A 17,138-nucleotide genomic window follows, 5' to 3' on the forward strand; every position below is an offset into this window, starting at 1 on the left:
TTACTTTCTTATAATTCTGGAGGCTGTGAAATCCAAGATCAAGAGACCAGCAGGTTCAGCTTGTCTAGTGAAGGATGCATCCTATTTGCAAGATGGCACCTTAATGTTGGATTCTCCAGAGGGGAGGAGTGCTGTGTCCTCACATGGCAAAAGGCAGAAGGATAAAAGGGAGGAGCTCCCTCTCTCAAGGCCCTTTATATGGGAACCGAATCCTATTCATGAAGGAGGAGTCCTCATAGCCTAATCACCTCTTAAAGCCCCACCTCTTGATAGTGTCACATTGGCAACACCTGAATTTGGGAGAGGACACATTCAAGCAGTTACACTTGGATTTTCTTTGAAGTTTGTTTTTGTTTTTGTTTTTTTGAGACAGGATCTTACTCTATCACCCAGGCTGGAGTGCGGTGGTGTGATCATAGCTCACCATAACACTCAAACCCGTGGGCTCAAGCGATCCTCCTGCCTCAGGCACTAGGATTGCAGCTGTACCACTACACCTGGCTAATTTTATAATTTCTTGTAGAGACAGGGTCTCACTATGTTTTCCTAGCTAATCTCAAACTCCTGCCTCAAGCAATTCTCCAGTCTCGGCCTCCCACAGCATTGGAATTACAGGCATGAGCCACCTTGCCCGGCCCTCTCAGAAGTCCTCTTTCACCTGTACTCCAATGAGAATACGTCATTTTCTCTGGATTTCTGGGTGCAAGGATTTTTTTCCTAGACCACTTTGTTGGTTCTGTTTTGTCTTTCAGAAAGCAAAAAATAAAGATCCCATTCTAGATACTAAGTGCTTGAAAAACAGTGATCATTTATATTCTTACAGTAAGTTGAAAGATTAAGAAAAAAGATCATTCCCTTGGAGTCTTCTTTTCTCACCTCCTGCCTAGGAAACCAGCATCAACACAGTGTTTGAAAGGTTAGTAGTGCTTTTATTGTATTCTACCATCCACATGACTTTCAAGTGTAGAGTTTTCTGGAGTTTGAGCATATCAAGGTTGATCCTATAGGCAGTGATAAAGGCAAATAGTGCCAGAAGCAACCATAATAGATGGGAGAGTGAGAGATTTTTTAAGGATTTTCTTCATCCCCAGACCAGGGATGGAGGCCAGGGTTTGGAGGCTTCACCTATGCCCTTTTCCATATAGAGGGTCCTGAAAGTTTGTTTTCCATTTGTGCTGGCAAATGATGGTGGTGTTTCTGGGGAAGAGAGAAAAGATGGCGGTGTACACTGAAATCTAAGTTATTGGTAGTCATGGGAAGAGATTCCTATGCCTGAATATGTCTGAGAAGTAGGGAGGCTACTTTCTGTCATCAATCCAGAAGAAGCATATCAACCATGACAGTGGACTGAAGGTCAAAAAGATTGTACTCAGTGGTCTGGATTTGGTCTGGATTGTGCAAGACATCTGGCTTGGAGGAGGTAGAGAAGGCACCATGTAGATATGTGTAGAGCTGTTAGGAGATGAAGGCAGGAGTCTGGGTGTGATGGTGGGGACCTCTCATCTAGAGAGTCTTCAGGGGGCAGCAGGGCATTATGGTTGAGAACCTTGGCTTTTGTGTTAAGACATACCAGAATTCAAATCCTGGCTCTATCACTTAATACTGATGATGTGACCTTGAGTTAGATGCTTCATCACTGTGAGTCTTTGTTTTCTCATCCATAAAATCCTACTTCATAGGTTGTTGTAGGGATTAAATCAGATAATGTCTATGAAATACTAACAAGTATAGTTCAAAAGCTTAGATGCCAATGAACATGATGTCCTTAATGTTTCTAAACTGAAACTAAAATTTTTATTTTTAATGTCATTCTGCCAAAAATGGCCCAAAACTTTAACCAACTTTAATGTGTACACCCTTCTCCTGGAAATTTTGTTAAAATGGAGACTCTAATTAGTAGGTCTGTGGTGGGGCCTGAGAGTCTGTCCGCATTTGTAACAAGCTCCCGGGTGATACTGATGATGCTGCAGGTCTCAGGACCACAGTTTGAATAGCAAGCATCTAAAGGCATACAGAGCTGACACCTGCTTAATTTACAAGGAAAAAATAAGACAGAAGAAAATAGATGACCATTGCAACTTAAAAGTGCCAGCCCAGTACATACTGCAGTAGCCACTCAATAAATGATAACTGTTGCCATTAATCTTTGAGAACTGAAATTATCTATACCCACAGGGCTTATTGTCTACATTAACATGACTTTATTATCCATTGTCTTCATCAATATGATTTATTATTCCAGGACACTCTTGCCATGGAAGATAAAGTTGCAAATAACTTTATTATCCATTTCAAGAATATCCTGAAAATTTATTTAAATAAACATTAGACTATTCATAGTCCATGTCTACTACAATATAGTCTCAAAAAATGGTTTATAGTCCAAGACTGTCTTCAAAACCCTTGCCTCATTCTGTCCACTAACCCTAATATGTCACGAGATTACCTGATTCTAATCAAGTCCCATGAAACAAAAGGCCTGACTCAAACTACCCTCCAAAACCTCATAAATATCCTGCCTTTACCTTGCCTGCTTTGAGATGATACTAAGAATCTGCCCATTCATCTTTCGAAAGACATCTTGATGTGAGATTCAGCATTTTTCATGTCATGTACCTTCCCACCCAAGAGAGAAACAAATGGGAGTGGGTGCTGCCTTGAGGGACATTGAGAAGAAGGGGGAGGAGGCCTGAGAAATCCCATATGGTGTTTCCCTCATCAGTGACATTGAAGGCAAGGCTGCCCATGAAATGCAAATGAAAAATCCAGTTCAGTTCTGCTCATAGAAAAAGGGGCCCCTTTCCAAGCAGGTCCAACCCCTGCTCTTCAAAGTAAATGGCCTTCCCCCAGTCCAGGTTCCAGAGACTCGGTCCCTCACACAAACCCTGAGAACCCTGGTTTCTGCACTGGCCTCTGTGGCACTCCCAGGTTGGAGGATGGGGTTGACAAGCAACCATGAAACTTTCTTTCATGAGTGCTAGACCCAGGTTTCCCAAAGGAGAAATGGCTCCCCATCAGTTCCCTAGCAAGTAGGTAAGCAGCAGACCTATGAAGGAAGAAGGTTGTCCCTAGCACCTAGAACACCTAGCAAGTAGTAGGTACTCAAAATGTTTGTTGACTAAATGGTTAAAAGAAAGAAGAAATAACAAGTTTAAAAAAATGAACAATTTGAGATTTGTTATCAAATATCTTCTATAAAAATTCAAACCTCTCAGAAAGGATCAGAAGATCATCAATTGGACTAATGCCAAAGGATTCCTTTCTAATACCTGGTGCAATCAAAAGGGCACTGGAAATTTTGATAAAGAGCTCAGGGAAGGATGGAGATGTCATTGCTTGAGCTTGGACAGGAAGGAAAAGACGGTGCCAGAAGCAGAGAGAGGCAGAGATAGAGGAGTAGTAACAGAAGAAGCATAGCTTATTAGATCTTGATGCTCTGTGAAACCCTGAGTCCAAGAAGTAAGCAATCACCAGCCCTGCCCTACCCACTTTCCTTTCTTGCCAGCTGAGATCAAAAGCTGTGCCTTGATCTTAGCTCCTGCCACCCCTCCACTCATGGTTGAAGCCTAGGGAATACCTGACTGCAATTAGATTTGTAATAATAGCATTGTTTTTACAGTATTGAATGATAGATGATAATATTAGCATGGTTCTGGGCATATAGCAAGAACATATAATAAATGCTGCTGGACATACTACTGTTTGAAAATTAAAATGCATTGGACTTGCATTGAATAAAAAAGAATAAATTAATCCTAAAGCAAATAAGTCAACAGTCTAAGGAAATTGCTTCTCACACTCCTTTGAATATCATATTTAAGCTGTTTACATTAAACCAGAACAGCCTCTCTTCCCCATTCATCTTCCTAGACTTCTCTTGTTTGACTCACTAACCTGGCAGTGTATTTTTGTTGTTGTTGTTAAAGGAGGAAAGAACTGATTGGATTAATTTCACATCTTTAAAAAAATCTATTTTGATTTGACAGAGTGTATACTCTTTGTGCATAAACAAAAGACATATTTACTATGAGTGTCCATTTTGACTTTAGTTAATAGTTGTTACATTCCCATTTGTTATCTTAGATAATAACAGTGAGGTAATATCTACAGACTCCTCATGATTATTGATAGTTATGTTTTCATTATTCTGTCAATGTATTTAAAAAAAAAACTAAGCATAAGCCGTAAAAGATATGTGATTTCTTTCTGTGTGGTGTTAATAAGTATCTTCCTTATTCTGCCTTCCATAACTGAGCTAAGGCAGAATTATCAGTTTTATCACTGCCAAGAAAAATATAAGACTTTAAAATGAGGAAAAGAGATTATTGGATATCCTTTCAATGAAAGGCTGAAGGCCCCAGGAATTATTTAATTCCATCTAGGGGTGACTTTGACTAGGCTCTTTTACAATTCTGTAGAGACAGAAGTTAAATTGCAGCACACTGACAGCAGTGCAAACAATTCTTGTCTGTAAGAATGTAAATTAGGTGTGTCCAGTTGGGATAAAACTGACTATTGCTCTATGGATAGAACACTTTGTTTTTGCAAATTCATTTTAATATTTCTTTACTGCATCAAAATTTACACATATGAGTTAAATAAAAACTTTGACATGTGTTCATTTTATGTCTGAAAGTCATAATTTCTATCGTTTTTTGAGAATTATTCTTTGACATCACATTTAATTTTAGTCACGAATTTTCAGTTAATTAGTAACTTGCACTGACTTGTTGTTTCAGTAATGATGTGGCGTTCTGCCATTTTGGTCAGCACAGCAAGATGGGACAAAATACTTACAACTTAAGAACAACAAGATCCTGGCCTAAAATCCAATCCAAGTAGAAACCAGTTCCTTTCACCCAAATTTCCAATTCATTTGATAGTAACTCACATGCATGTTGGCTAAGCTTATTGACAGTGGTTTCAACAGAGATGGTAATAGCCAAAGTAGGCAGCAACTGTCATGGGGAACTGGAAGGGGCTTCCATATTTAAAAGATTCATTGTGAATGACGCTGGGATTTTGGTTAATGGTTAAAGTACAAAGCTTTGTAAAAAACAAAAAACCAAAAACAAAAACCAACCATTAGTAAGCTGGGCTATGGAAAATTTCATGTCTTTACAATAAAATTGCTTTACAATAAAGAAAATTTATCGCACTTCAAAAAGCAATACTAAGAAAGGCCAACTATGACCTCACCAGATTTACAGCAGGCTGTACAATGATAAGCTTACGTGGGCCAGTGCCAAGAGGAGCTACTTCCCAGAAGAGTAGAACACACTATATGGACTGCCAGACAACAGCCTTCAATGGAGAAATCTCTCTGTAAAACAGCACTTACCGATATGTGGGTCAGAGTAAGGGAACAGTAGCTACTTATTGAATGAATGAGCAAATGAATGAACCAGTGAGCATCCTCAGAAGTCAGAGAGTTAGTTATGTCATGGAATCAGCAAACCATGGTATGCAACAAATGCTGCTTGGAAGGCTGAGGAAAATATTCCATATATCTACTTATGCCTGCCAGTTTCCAAGGTAATTGTGGCAACACAAACAAATTTATCAAAAGCACCATTAAATGTATTGCAGTTTTTTGCTATTTGTATTGTTTCCTGTGGATACAAATTAAAATTATGGCGTTTATGGTGGAAAGGTCTCTGAAATTTTTCAATGTTTTAAATGGGAATGTCTTGCTCAAAAAAGTTTGAATTATCTTTTCAAATACTCCAAGCCCTACTCTTTTTCTCCTCTCCTTCTGGCTCTCTGATTATACAAGTGTTAGATCTATTGAGATAGTTCTACAGGTCCCTGAGGTTCATTTCTTTTTCATCTAATTTCTCCTGTTTTTCAAATTGGGTCATTTCTGTTGGCCTACATTCAAGTTAACTGGTTCTTTCCTCTGTTGTATTTATTATTCTATTGAGTCCATCCAGTGAATCTTTTATATCTGTTATTACATTTTTTCAGTTCTAAAATTTTTATTTTGTTCTCCTCATGTTTTCTATTTCTTTGCTGAGACTTTTTGTTTTACCTCTTGTTTGAAATGCAGTCATAATTGCTTGTTTCGTGGTGGCTGGGGTAAAATCCTTGTTAGATAATGCCAACATCTATGCCATCACAGTGCTGGCATCTGCTGATTGTCGTTTCTTATTCAAATTGCGATTCTTGAGGCTCTTGAAATGGCAAGTGATGTCTTTATTGTATCCTATACAGTTTGATATTATGTTGCGAGGCCCTGGATCCTATTTACTCTTCTTTTTTGCAGGCAGTCACCATTTTTAGGTATAGTGTACAAGTCTAGATGTGGATGAAAGTTCAGCTTCCATTCTGGCCCCACTGGTGAATCTACTTCCTGCTGAATCTGGAGCATCCATTTACACTGCCTCATTGCCATTGAGTGAGAGGGGAGGTTCTGCTCTTCCCTGATGGAGACAAGGGAGGAGGAATCAGGAATGCCAATGAGCACCACATCACTATTTGGTATCCGTTGAATTTCCAGATACATTTTAGGATCAGCTTGTCAATTTCTGCAAAGCAGAAGCTGCAATTCTGGTAGGAATTATGTTGACTCTGTAGATCAATTTGTGGAGTACTGTCATTCAGCAATATTCAGTTTTTTGATCAATGAACATGAGATGTCTTTTAATTTATTTGTCTTATGTAATTTCTTTCAACAATGTTTTATAGTTTTCAGAGTATACGCTCTGCACTTCTTTTGTTAAATTTACTCTTAAGTATTTTATTATTTTTGATGTGATTATAAATGGAATTGTTTTCTTAATTACAATTTTTTATGGTAAAAATACATATATAACATAAAAGTATCATTTGAATCATTTTTAAGTGTACAGTCGTATTAAATACATTCAGATTGCTGTGCAACCATCACCATGATCCATCTCCAGAACTTTTCACCACCCCAAACTGAAAATCTGTACCCATTAAACAATAACTCTTCATTTCTCCCTCCCCCAGCCCCTGGAAACTACTATTCTGCCTTCTGTTTCTATGAATTTGACTACTCTAGATACCTCATATAAGTGGAATCATACAGTATTTGTCTGAATTATTTCATTTAGCATAAGGTCTTCAAGGTTCACCCATGTTGTAGCATGTGCCAAATTTCTTCCTTTTTAAGACTGAATAATATTCCATTATATGTATATACCACATTTTGTTTATTCATCTGTCAATGGACATTGGGGTTGTTTCCACATTTTGGTTATTGTGAATAATGCTGTAATTTTCATTTTGGATTGTTCATTGCAACTCTATTGAAATATAATTGATTTTTGAATATTAATATTGTATCCAGCAGTTCATTTATTGGTTCCAATAGTAATTTGTTAGATTCGTTAGGATTTTCTACATTCTAGGTCATGTTATCTGCAAATGAAGATCCTTTTACTTCTTTCATTTCAATCTGAATGTCTTTTATTTCGTTTTATTTCTATCTCAGTCAGTTAGCACTACTATAACAGAATACTGTAGAGTGTGTAGCTTAAATAACAGACATTTATTTCTCACAGTTTTGGAGGATTGGAAGTCCAAGATCAAGGCACCAGTATGGTCAGGTTCTTGGTGAATGCCATTTTTCTGGTTCACAGATAGCTGTCTTCTGTTGTATGGTGACAAGAGAGAGAGAGCTTTGGTCTCTTTGTCTCCTGTAAGGGCACTAATCCCATTCATGAGGACTCCACCTTTGTGACCTAATTACCTCTCAAAAGCCCCAATTCCAAATACCATCACACTGGGAATTTAGGCTTCCACATATGAATTTGGGAGGTGAGGGGATACAAGAAAACATTCATCTACAGCACTTGTCCAATTGCCTTGGCTAGAACTTCCAGCACAATGCTACATAGAAGTGGTAAGAATGAGCAACTTTATCTTCTTCCTGATCTTAAGGGGAAAGCATTCATTTTTTGGCCATTAAGCATGATGTCAGTTATAGATATTTTTTTGCAGGTGTGCTTTATCACATTTCTGATATGTTGAGAATTTTTATCATAAAAGGATATATAATTTTGTCGAGTGCTTTTTCTGAATCTGTTGAGATAACTATAGTTTTCATTTTTTAGTCTATCAATATGGTGTATCATGTTAATTGATTTTTGGATATTAAAACAACCTTGCCTTCCTGAGATAAATCTCACTTGGTTATGGCGTATAACTTTTTTATATGTTGTGGGATTAAGTTTTCTAGCATTTTGTTGAGTATTTTGTGTCTATATCCGTAAGGGATATTGGTTTGTAGTTTCCTTCTTTTTGTGATGTCTTTATTTGGTTTTAGTATAAGGTATTTGGTGTCTGGCATCATTGCATCAGTTTGGACATATTATCTGCTCTTCTATTTCTTTGAAATAATTTGTAAAGGATTTTGTGTTAATTCTTTAAAGCTAGCTCAGCTTTTAGAATTGGGGAGTGGGGTGAATGGGCATAGTTTTTCCATGGATAGACCTATGATTAATTTCCCTGTATCTCACTTCTAGCTTCCATATCTGTAGGTCTGGGGCTCAGTACTCCCCAGAGTTCAGCGGAGAGGATTGGCTCCCATTCCCACAGTAGCCCCTTCATGCTCACTCTGTTTATTTGCATACTTTCAATGGTTTATAATATTTCAGGAATCTTTTATTTGCTGATGACTCTCCTGCAATTCTCTTTGCTAAAATGCATTTATTCCCTTTGATATCTCTACTGCTATTTCAAAGGGACTCACGAAAGAGAAGAGGCAACTGTGTGCTGAACCCACCATTTATCATGAGATGAAAGCTCAGCACTTAACGTAGAGATTAACACTTTGTAGCAGCTCCCTCAATGTTTGTGAGGTTGAAATGAGTTAAATCCATTGTATTGGGACTTTAGAAACTATATTATGTTATTTGTAGTACTGCTTTAAGTTTTTTCATATTTATAAAATTGAAATATCATTTGATTTGCTTTTATATCTCTGAACATGCAACTCAATCATTACATTTTTAGAAGTTTTCATTTAAATGATATATATATTCTTTGGAAGGATTTTAATGATATATGTGTACACGCATACATACACACACATATATATCCAAAATATTGTAGTCATATTGAATTGACATTGAAATTCTCATTGTACAGTGACTTTTTATTCTTATTTGGGGGTCTTAATTGCAATAGAATGTTATCAAAATCTAAATTGTCTAAATAATTCTTACATTCAGGGAGATTTGGGATAGTTTGGTTTTTCCTTATTATAACTGCCACATTTTAGACATCTGGATTTTGTTTCAGAATTTTTCTTAATAATGAAAACCCTTAAAGACTTTCAGAAGTAATTTAGCCAATTCATCTTGCCCTGAGCTGAAGTATTTAAATCTCTTGCAGGCGTCTCAAGATAACGTACTCCATCTCTCAGTAAAACATTTCCATACTTATTGTACTCTTGAGAAATTCTTTTTTACATCTGACCTGTTCCAATTTGAGCTTGTCTCCTTTCTTTTACCCTCTGACATTTTTAAGGCGACTAGAACATCCTGGAAGCATTCACATAATCACCCAAAGAATTTACTGCTTCATCATCTGACTTTCGAAAAATGCCAAGAGCTATTATCGTTAAAGTTAAATAATGCCATAGGATGATAATTAATTTGATCCTTAACTGTTCAGTGTCATCTCCCTGCACAGAGAAACAGCAAAATATAATAAGTAATAAATTGGTTAAGGGCATGGGATTTAGTGTTGGTCGTACTTTGATTTCTATCCTGGCTTCTCCACTTACCAGCATATCTCCATACTTTCTTCAGTCTCAGTTTTCTCTTCTGTAAATTGGGATCATAATGCTGCTTCCCTCATATAGTAAGTAAGACTTCAACAAGATACTATGTATAAAGGGCCCCACCCATCTAAAGGGCACCCATAGAGCCCTATAACTATTTGTTTTTATTGTTTATTATCTGTAGCAGATCCACTCTATTAAAGGAGAGCAATGAGATACCATGTAATAGATAACTGTCCTTATGAATTATGTAGGAGATAATCTGCCATTCTATTGCTCTATGAAGCCAAATTTGAGGTAATAATGGGAGTTTTGTTTTTAAAAATGTTTCCTTAAGTCCAAAAGAAGAGGGAAGACACTGAAACTCTTTATAAACTTTAAAGAAATTTTATTCTTAATTACTTTTGGTTTTGCTCATTTTCACAGAAGTCAAGTGTCCTTAAGTCTTGCTGAGCTTCTTAAAGTCCTGTAGATAATGATGCTTGGGTGGCAACTCTCAGCAACCATTGGCAGAGTAGTTATTGGACATATTTGGAATAATTCTTAGATTATTTTATTCTGTGCATTGGACCTCCATTAATGGAGACCAATAGAGAGGAAAGGGAACAGGATGAAATTAACAAGAAAGATACAAAAGAGAAGGATGAGACAGCATTTTAAAACTTAGGCCGCCAAAGGAGGCAAATTCTCCGCTGGGAGAAGCTAATGGAAGCGAGCATGAGTATCACCATTTCATTCTGCTAGTGCCACCCTGTGCTCCCACAGAGAAGGGTCGTTAATTTAAGACAATGACAACTACCCAGCTTGGAAACCATAGGCTGAAACTGGAAAACCCCAGAAATAAGGGAGCATAATTGATGGGAACTAAAATGATCATGGAATCACCTCCTAAGTTTGATGCTTTTTAAGTGTGAGCAGGTAACTAAGCTAAAGCAGCAATTGATGTTGAAATTGAGCACAAAGGAATAGGGCTTCATCTGTGATTTGGAGGGATCTGCACCCTATTCTAAAGGTTTTGTTGCTTTCATTTTTACCCATTATGTCCAGAGATATTTATTCTAATATTGTATTAGACTATGCGTTTTACTTAAAAATATGAAACTTATAGTAACTGTTTACTTACAGCCATATCATAATTACATTTTTTTTTTCTGTAGAGATGAGGTCTGTGTTGCCCAGTCTGGTCTTGAGCTTCTGGCCTCAAGAGACCCTCCTCCCTCGGCTTCATAAATTGCTGGGATAAAAGACATGAGGCACTGTGCCTGGCCCGTAATTAAATAATGGTACTTCAACTTCCAGAAATTAAGTCTCTTTAAGTGAGTATGGAAACTCAAGACAGTAAGTTTAATGACTGACTTAATCCTTTTATTTTTTTTTTTAGACACAGTCTCACTCTGTTGCCCAGGCTGGAGTATAGTGGCACAATCTCAGCTCACTGCAACCTCCACCTCCCAGGTTCAAGCAATTCTTCTGCCTCAGCCTCCAGAGTAACTGGGATTACAGGCACCTGCCATTATGCCTGGCTAATTTTTGTATTTTTAATAGAGATGGGGTTTCACCATGTTGGCCAGGCTGGTCTCTTGACCTTTAGTGAGCCACCCACCTTGGCCTCCCAAAGTGCTGAGATTACTGGCATGAGCCACTGCGCCCAGCCTGACTTTATCCTTTTAATGAAAAATGATAAAGTGCTGTACTCAGAAGCTGTCAGTACTGCACTATTATTCTTTGCATCTGTTCCTCAATTCATCAAATGTTTATTGGCACCTTGCTGTGCTTTGAAGGACCTTTTTAAATTTATTTCCATGGCTGCATTTCCTGTATGATGCTTGCTTAATTTTGTCAATTAAAGTTTGAAGAGAAAAAGTGCATGCAAATTTCGGTATCAAAATACATGTGAGACATCATTTCATATTCCTCTCCATTGCCAAAGTTTCTCCTTTCTTTTTTCAAATGTTAAAAGCTGAACGGACTGAATTCCTTCCACCTTAAAAGAATTTTTTCAATTGACAAATAATAATTTTACATACTTACGGGGTACATAGAAATTTTGATATATATTCTCTCTAGTGATCAGATTAGGTAGATTAGCATATCCATCATCTCAAACACTTATTGGTTCTTTGTGTTGGGAATGCTCAATACCCTTCTAGTTATTTGAAAATACATAATATGTTGTTGTTAACTATAATCATCCTACAGTGGTATATAGCCCTAGAACTTATTTCTCCTATCTGTAACTTTGTATCCTTTAACAAATATCTCCCTATCCCTCCCTTCTCCCTACCCTTCCCAGCCTCTAATATCCTCTGTCCTACTTTTTACTTCTATGGTATCACCTTTTTTAGCTTCCACATATGAGTGAGAACATGTGGTGTTTAATTTTCTGTTCCTGGCTTATTTCACTTAACATAATGTCTTTCGGTTCCATCCAAGTTGCCGCAAATGACAGGATTTCCTTCTATCTTTTTAATAATATAATGTAATCCTCAATTACTGTCTCTTTTTAGGTTCCCATATTGAGGCTGCTTGGTTTGGATCACAGCGCTAATAAGATCAGCATCTCATCTGTTTCAGTCTTCATGAGTCATTTTCTTCATTAAGGGAATGACGGGAGGGAATGTGTGAGAAGAAATTTCATTGTCTGTTAATTGTGTACCTGATTCTGGCTCTCTAATGTTGATGACTGAAAATGTGTGAACAGCTCAGTCTGAGCCTATCGCTACTAATTTCTCAAACTTCTTTACCAAAGATGCCTCTTAGGATAGCAGAGTGCAAATATGGGTTATCAGGATTCTATAGTATAACTTCAGCTGGAATCCTTAAACTCAAAAGTTTCTTTGAAGTATTAAAATTCACATGCTTTTTGGATCTTAAGCAATAGCATAATTGATTTTTAATATAAAATAATATTTCCTCTTTCTGGGCACACAGACTCTATTTCCCAGTCTCCCTTGGAATTAATAACATACGGCCATGTGATTAGGCTGTAGGTAACCGGAAGTGGGTAGAAGTGATGTACCCTTCTTCTAGGCCTAGCCATAAGAGCTCATGCATGATTGCCTGTGCTTTTTCATCGTCTTCTATGGGGACCCTAGAGGCCACGTGTTCAGTATGGTAGTGACACAGGCGTAAAGAGCCAGGATCCCACATCCCTATGTGGAGGCAAGGAGCTTGATAATACAGCACATTGTGACATAAGAAAAAAATAAACTTTTATTATGTTAAGCCACTAGGATTTTAGGGGTGGTTTGTTGCAGCAGCTATATTAATTGTCATGATTAATACACCATGAGAACAATGTTTTTCCTATCAGCCTTATTCATCAAGATGCAATTTCATTAATTAATTTTGAAAATGGGGCTGAATTGAAGAATGTTGAACAGACTTAGAGTCTAGGAAACTTCTCTCCTGTTTCTTGCTGTTGAAATATCTCCAGCCCCATACTTACAAAAATACGTGGATACCAAAAATAGGGGTTTTTTTTCCATTTCTTTCTTTTTTCACAAACATCAATGAACTCTATCAGGGTAACCATTGAGAGAATATGCCCCGAATACCATGGGGGAAAATGCAATATTTTAAGTTTGGGTTGAAATTTTGGCAAGTGAATCTTCTTGTCAAAAATAAAAATTATTTGCATCCTTCTGCAGATTTAGAAGGCTTCTGACCCACTGCCCTTCTGTCTCAATATTAAAACATGACTGATGATGTAATTTATTTAACACCAATGTAATCATTTCTATTACTTACATATTAAGTCTCAAAAGATTAATCTTCCTCATATTTGTTTTCACCAAATGCAAATCCTAGGACATGTAACACTCCCACTCATGCACCTGTTCTCAACACATTTCCAGCGTCCCTAGACACAACCAGGAAAAACCATTTGAGGGCGATCTTTCACCACATTCAGGCATTGTGTAGCCTAGACAATTCCCAGACTCATTCATTCCACCAACAATCTCTCATCAGCACCAACCTCTCATATTTTTGTTATCCCCAAACCACTTAGTACTTGTTAAGTGGACTCTTGGACCATTAAGTGAACAGAAAGATATATGATATGTATTTAAATTATAAAAACTGAAGGTAATATTAAAGATAAGAATAATTATTTCGTGTCAGTGGAAGATGGCTGATCTCACTGTTAACCTTTCACTAGGTTTTTGGCTCAATAATTGAAGCAGTAGGTTCTACATGCAGTATGTTTCTTTCCTGCCTCTTTATTGCTACTAAGTTAAATAATTCAAAATTACAGTGATAGGTCATTAGGAATGTCAGCAAGTGATTGAGGGCTTCATCTGATAATTCTGTTATCAGAATGTTATCTCAGTCCAGCTCAAACATGGACAGGGAATGAATGGAGAGATTTATGAGTGAGTAGTACCTGGAAAACTCTTAAGTCCACAACGGAATCAAAACCTGGAAGTTTGGTTTTACTTGGGCTTAGTGACAAATTCCTAATCTACTCTCATTACATTGCACTCTGTAGAGCATGGGTCCCATGGCCCATTAGGAACAGGCCACACAGCAGAAGGTGAGCAGCTGGCAAGCATTACCACCTGAGCTCCGCCTCATGTCAGATCAGCAGCAGCATTAGATTCTCATAGGAGCGGGGACCCTATCATGAACTGCACATGCAAGGGATGTAGGCTGTGCGCCTCTTACTAGAATCTGATAATGCCTGATGATCTGAAGTGGAACAGTTTCACTCTAAAACCAACCCTCCGCCCTCATCCGTGGAAAAATCATCTTCCACAAAACTGGTCCCTAGTGCCAGAAAGGTTGGGGACCACGCTGTAGAGCAATTCTTTATGTTCTACTGTGGCATCTTGATGTATTTTTTAAGCATCCCCAAGATTTCATTGTTTTGTTTTCTCTAATGAGAAAGAAAATAATCAAATACTGGGGATAAGTCGAATTCCTAATGGCTGAGGCATTTGTTCCACAGCTTGTTTTGTTTTGTTTTAATCCTGACCCTTTATTCTCTTCATTGGAAATTGGCAAAAGTTTATCCCCGAAGTGATAAGTTCTGGCTTGTCAAGATAATTAAGGCTATTGCTGAGATACACCACATTTGAAATGATAGAAACGGTCCTTACTGGCATTATCAGTGTCATTGAGATATTTTCCCATCTATGATTTTTCAGGTCCTAGGATGTTTCCCTCTGGCAACCAACATTTTTTTTCAGAGAGGAAAAAATGTATCTGTAGTCACTGCCCATCTTCTGGCAGAATGTGTTGAAAGGTGTACACTCAAGAGCTGCAAGATGATCCAAATTATTACTTTCACTATGTCCTTGAACATCATATTTCAGTCAGGAGGTACTATGGTAGACTGCTAGTTAACCTCTGAAAACCAATTAGTGTGTGGATTTGCATTTAGGGGCTACTCTCCTAACCTTGTAATAATCTGGGCCTCTGTCAGAATTGAGTACAACACATGTTTTCCCATCTATGTAGTGCCTCCAAAGCAATTTTAATTTTAGAAAATATCTTCTCCTATGGTTTGGGTTTTCTGTATCATAATAACCAGAAGTCATTAAGCAGTTTATATCTATACAACAGTGGCTAAAAAGCGGAATCTCTGCCAGTATGCTTTTGATGAGCATCATTGATTATGTGTGATTTCCAGCAGTTCGTTTCAGTATAATACCAGCCATTAACACTGGGTGGCTAGTTTTCCAAGTGTATCCTAAAAAGGGTGATCCAGATCTGTTTTTGTTGTGCAAAGTGTAATATTGATGCCTCGTCTTCTTCCAGTGGCAAAATGTATCTGTTTTATACTGAAAAGTACTAATGTTGGTTGAGGTTTTCTTTTTTTTCTTTCTTTTCCCCCCCTACCCCAGAGCACACTCTGCTGTATGTGCAAACAACATACTTGAGCAATGTCTCATGAAAGGCAATGCGCTGGAGCAAATGCATTTTCAGTTACATAATTCCCATTTCCAGATATAGTGATTCTTGTTTGTTACTTTTTGAGCTATTTCTATACAATGGCCACCTTGGCCAGGCCACATTTCCCAACACATAGAGATTCTCATTCTTGCTTTGCATTGAGTTGGGTTCTGTTTATGATATATACCAGAATGCACTCAGACAATAGGTAGGCTCTCAGAACAGCCAGAGAATGCCCTCTTTTGTGAGAAGATCCACAAAAAACTACTGAATAGATGATTCTTTTACAAGCAGGGAACCTTTAGGCATCAAGTTTAGAAACATAGCTCTGGGTGTTATGCTTTTGTCTTCTTAAGACAGAAAAGGATCACTTGCAGTCCAGGTTACATCTAATTTTACAAAGAATGAGTAGAAAGTATAACTGATTTATTTCCAAAATTTAATCTGCTCATGTAAAATATAAAAACAGAAAGGGCTGTGAGGGTTTTTAATCTTTTCCTTCTTACAGACTTCACGTACATTACTTGTGAATATGTTTTTAAGATTTGTCTGATTCATATGATTTTCCGTAAGACACTCAGATGTGGATGTCTTTGCTTTACAGTATTGTAGCCTGCTGAACTAGCATACAAAGTGGAAAAGGTCGGTCACATTCATTCAACAAAAAGACACAGGGGCAGAGGACAGACAGCACAGAAAGCATGGCTTTGCCCCTGCACCTGGCGATTTTTAAGTATCAGAGCTCTAATATGGGTTTTTCTGTCAATTCATTCATTCATTCAACAAAATTTTTTGAGTGTCTGCTATGTGCCTGACATTCTTCTAGGCACTGTATTTTCAGAATTGAACATAATTGATCAAACTACCTTACTCATAGAGCTCATAGTGTCTAGGGAAGGGCAGAGAAGAAATGAAAAAAATGAAGGAATATATAACTCACTCCAGGTACAGGTAAGGTTGTATGTGAAGGCTTCCTAGTAGAAGAGCCTCCTAAACTGAATCTTAACTAAGAATTGACCAGGAAAAAAATGGAGGAGCGAGAAGGAAATCATTTTAGTATGAGAAGGTTCTGGAGTCATGCAGATGAAACAGTGTGTAGCGTGCTTGTGGTGCTGGCAGCAGTTTGGTGTTGCTGTAACTTTTGGGGTGAGACAGGGAGTGAGGCCAGCTATGGTACCACATTAAAGAGCTCGGTCTTTGTACAGCCAAGACTGGAGAAGACAATAGATTTAAGAAAGCGACAAGATCAGATTTTCAAACACTTATTCTGTGCTCTTGTGGGGTACTGCTGGGTGTGGGAACTACAAAGATAAGAAGACACTACAGGTCCATGATCTGAAGTGCTCACTTCTGCACTGCCCACCCACCTCTTTTTTTCTTTTTGGTCTACTTTACTTTCTTATTCGACTCTAGACCTGCTCTCCCTCGATCCACACCCAGCACACCCTTCCTATCCCTTAAGTGCAAGTTGGGCATTTGGTGGCCA

The 17,138-nt window shown here is 37.8% G+C and overlaps 1 long non-coding RNA gene across 1 annotated transcript in view; it reads right to left on the reverse strand.

Annotated features, from left to right (window-relative positions):
* LOC129525476 (uncharacterized) overlaps nt 1-151 on the reverse strand; it is a 125,024-nt gene extending 124,873 nt beyond the window's left edge. Inside the window, exon 1 of the long non-coding RNA XR_008669797.2 lies at nt 5-151. This is a non-coding gene — a long non-coding RNA (uncharacterized lncRNA). The remainder of the gene's footprint in view (nt 1-4) is intronic.
* Between the last annotated feature and the right edge of the window lie 16,987 nt (nt 152-17,138).

Source organism: Gorilla gorilla, chromosome 9 (assembly GCF_029281585.2).
Source record: "Gorilla gorilla gorilla isolate KB3781 chromosome 9, NHGRI_mGorGor1-v2.1_pri, whole genome shotgun sequence".
In the NCBI taxonomy this organism is placed as follows: Eukaryota; Metazoa; Chordata; class Mammalia; order Primates; family Hominidae; genus Gorilla; species Gorilla gorilla.